We start from the raw sequence: 4,127 nt of genomic DNA on the forward strand, positions 1-4,127 counted from the left end.
CCCGCCCCGCCCCCCAACCCCGCTGGCGGCGGTTGCCGGGCAACACGCTATTTGTTGGCGCGGGGGGCGGTGCCGGCTCGTGGTGACTCATAGCTGCGTGATGCTGGTGGGCGCCGCGCCCGGCAGCCTGGCGGGCGGCCCGGGTGCTGGAAGGGCCCGGCGTCGGGGGCTCCCAAGGCCCGTGGGGAAGCGGCGGAGCAAGGCCCCGGCTCCCAGGCTCCATTCGAATCTCGGCCCAATCTGTTCCTCTCCGTCTGTGACTTAAGTGCTCGCTGCCTCAATGTGCTCATCAGTGAGATGGGCGCACATTGCAGGATGCAATAATCGTCCATTGGTGCATCAGGAAGCTGACATTTTTTACCCAGTAACACTCCTGGCAGCAGTTTCTGCATGCCTCAACTCTGATTTTGATAACCTGTGTCTTTGGGAAAATTCCACAACCTCACCGAGCCTCAGTTTCCCTGTGTGTTAAAAGGAGGTAGCAATAACACCCTGCCTTTCAGGTAGTCTGAAGATTTTATGAATCAATAGAGAAACAATGCCTGTCAGTGCTCGGTACCAAGGGTCTGCCCCACACCAAGGAGGGGAGGGAGTGTGGGAAGTTTTTTCCTTGGTCCCATCCTTATAGGTCAAGGAAGTGAAGGCTGGGCGGGTGCCCCTGGAAATGGGTGCGGGTCACAGGCCCAGGGAAGAGAGACATGAACGTGCCTGCAGAGTCCTCCATCCCAAAGCTGGAGCTGGCAGCACCTGCTGCTGGCGAGCTGGTGGTGGTGGTGGTGGGGGGGGTTGCTGGGTGTGAGTCACCACCCAGCAATGAAGCCTGAGTCACGCAGGGTGGGGTCCCCCCGCAGCACCCCCAGCCGCTCCCACAAAGGCCCTTTGAGAAGAGTTCCCCACCCACAGCTCCAGCCCTTAAGCCCTCCGCGGGTGGGCTATGGGACCAAGGCCCTACTGGGCTGCCCCCAGGAGCCCGTCCTGGGTTCCAGAGGCGCCAGCCTGTTTCCACAATGTCTGTGAAAAGTCACCGTGGGCTGCTAGGCATCCCCAGGGAGGGGGGCTTCCAGGCAGCCTGAGTCACTTGGGGGACAGCAGAGGGTCACATGCACACAGCGGGCAAATTGAGTCAGGCTGTCTGGGACAGTAGGCAGGCCCAGGCCCTTGGAAATCAGGCTTCAGAGGCATCTGAGAAAGAGCCATCATTCTTCCCATCCAGGGAGCCTGTCAGTCCTGCACTGACTGCTGGCAGGAAAAAAGGTGCTGGGGACACAACTGGTTACGTCTCCCCTCCTCCCCAGGCTTTACCACTCCTCCTTGCCTACCCTGGGGCCTTCCCCCTATCTTAGCTATCCCTCTTAAGTTGAGTGTGGGAGGAACAACAGGGTGGGGACTAGGGTGAGGAGAGTAAGGCTGGGCAGAAAAATTTAAGTGGGCACCAAAACACTCATTAATCAAGATTAACTACTTTTTTATAACAGCTTTATTGAGATAAAATTCACATACCGTACAATTGGCCTATTTAAAGTATACAGTGGTTTTAGTATATTCACAGAGTTGTGCAACCATCACCACAATCAATTTTAGAACATTTTCATCACCCCAAAAAGAAACCCTGTACCCATTGATGGTCACTTCCCATATCCCCCCATCATCCTCCAGCCCCTGGCACTCCTAATCTACTCTCTGTCTTTATGTATGAATGAACTCATACAATGTGCCTTGTGACTGGCTTCATTCACTTTTCAAGGTTCATTCATGTAGTAGCATGTCTTGCTATTTCATTCCTTTTTATTGCTGAATAATATGTGGCGTGGATACACCATATTTTAAAAAATCCATTCATCAGTCAATAGACATTTGAGTTGTTTCCACTCTTGGGCTAATATAAATAATGCTGCTGTGAACATTCATGTACAAGTTTTTGTGGGGAAGATTGAATAATATTTGAATGCAATTTTTTTGAAAATCGAAATTACTGCAAAAGAGGCATAATGAACAAAATATCCAAATTTTAGGGAGAGGTGAGTCATATAAAAGCAAAATCAGGTTCTGTTTGTCTAGACCTGCACTTTCCAGTGAGTTTATCACTTGTCACGTGGTCACTGAGCACCTAAAATGTGGCTAGTCTAAATTGAGAGATGTTGTAACTATAAATGTTTTTTAAAAAGAATGTGAAATATCTCATTGATAATTTTTATCTTGATAACATGTTGAAATTATACCATTTTGGATGTAGTGGGATAAATCAAATATCAACATTCATTTCACCTGTTAGTTTTTTCTTTTTTTAACATGACTACTAAACAAATTTAAAAATTGAACACATGGCGGCTGACATTTCTGGTTCATGATAAACTTTTGGAGAGTGCTGTTGTTCCCTTCCCACCTATGTACTGTTCAAGTGGCTGCCTGATCCCACTACTGACACCAACTTTTTGAGTGAGGCCACCTTTCTCAGTCATCGCTGTCTTCAACCTCTGCGCAGTATCTGTCATTTTTGCCCACTTCCTCCTTGGCCTTGGGGCACTACGTTCTGCTGGTGTCTCCCCTCCTCCTCAGTCTTCTTTGTGAAATGCTTCCCAAATGCTATCCTCCCCAGGCATAGCTTTGGCCCTCACATATTGATGACCACCTCTCTGAACCTCTACTCCTGGGTGTCCCACAGAAGCCTCTAACTCAGCCTACCCTAGGGGAACCCCACCTTTCTTCCTTGGTTCCTCAGCTCCCACGCATGGTCCATCTCTAAGACCTGTCAGCTCCACTTCCTGAAGCTGTTCATTCCCACCTGTCTTCCAGGTCCCTCCCTGCCCTTCTTACCTGGACAGACACTCTGGTCTCCCCACTGGCCCTCTGCTTCCAACCTTGTCCTCTTTGCTGTGTGCACCACTCAGTGCACATGACCTCATACTCATGCTTATAGCCTCTGAATGACTCTGCTATATCACGATTCAGGCAGTGGTTACACAACTGTACGCATTTGTCAAAACTCACAGAACTGTATAAAGGCTGAGTTTTACTCTATGTAAATTATACCTCAATAACCTAACTAAAAATAAAAACTTTCCAGATCTTGCCATCTTATGTAAATCTAAACCCTTCACTGACTGTAAAGGACTTGCTTGACCTCACCTCCTCCAAAAGCCTTCCCTGATTGCACCCCATTCTCCAGGCTGGCCCCCACGCCTCCCCTGTACTCTCTTGTGCTTCTGGCTCTCAGTACTGAAAATTCTTCATTGCAATTGGAGAGCTACATGACTGTTCCCCCATCAGACGATGGCAGGCAGGTGCCATGCATATTTTGTTTCCCAGCATGCCAGGAACATGGTAGTTATCAATACATTGATGCCACAGATATTGTTTGAGGCTCTGCTCTCGGTGCTATAATAGTGATCAGGACAAATCTCCCTCCTCAGGAGAAGCTGAATATGAGTACAGGAGACAGATAAGAAACAATATATGCAGTCAAATATATAGTGTGGTCAAAGGAGATAGGGTAGTGGAAAAAAATAGAGCAGGATAAAGTAAGGGGGTGTGACTTTAAATCAAATAGGTGGGAGGTCTCGTTGAGGAAGTGATATTTGAACAGAGACCTGAACGAAGTGTGGGAGGCAGCCATGTGGGTATTTGGGGGAAGAGTGTCTCTGGCAAAGGGAACAGCCAGTGCAAAGGCTCTGAGACTGGACCATGTGTAGTTGATGTGTTTGAGGAACAGTGAGGAGGCCCATTTGACTGGAACAGAGGGAGGGAAGGAGTAGGGGAGGTGGGGGCAGGGAATAGATGGGATAGAGGGTGCAGGGCTATGGGGAGCACTTGAGCTTTTGGTGTGAGTGAAAAGGGAGCCATGGAAGATTCTGAGCGGAGGAGGGGCATGATCTGATCGAAGTGTTCACAGGCACTCTCCGCTGTGCAGGAATAGACTGTGTGAGGTAGAGGCCTGGAGAACAAGGAGGTGGCAACTGCACTGGTCCAGGAGAGAGCTGATAGGGGCTGGACCAGGGTGGGGGCCCCAGAGAGGGTAGGATTCTAGATTCATTTAGGAAGGACAGTAACTAAATTTGTTAATGGATTGCATTTGTTAAGAAAGGTTTTGGGCCGGCTGAGTGGCGCGATGGTTAAGAACTCGCTTGGGA

Source organism: Hipposideros armiger, unplaced genomic scaffold (assembly GCF_001890085.2).
Source record: "Hipposideros armiger isolate ML-2016 unplaced genomic scaffold, ASM189008v1 scaffold_417, whole genome shotgun sequence".
Lineage (NCBI taxonomy): Eukaryota > Metazoa > Chordata > Mammalia > Chiroptera > Hipposideridae > Hipposideros > Hipposideros armiger.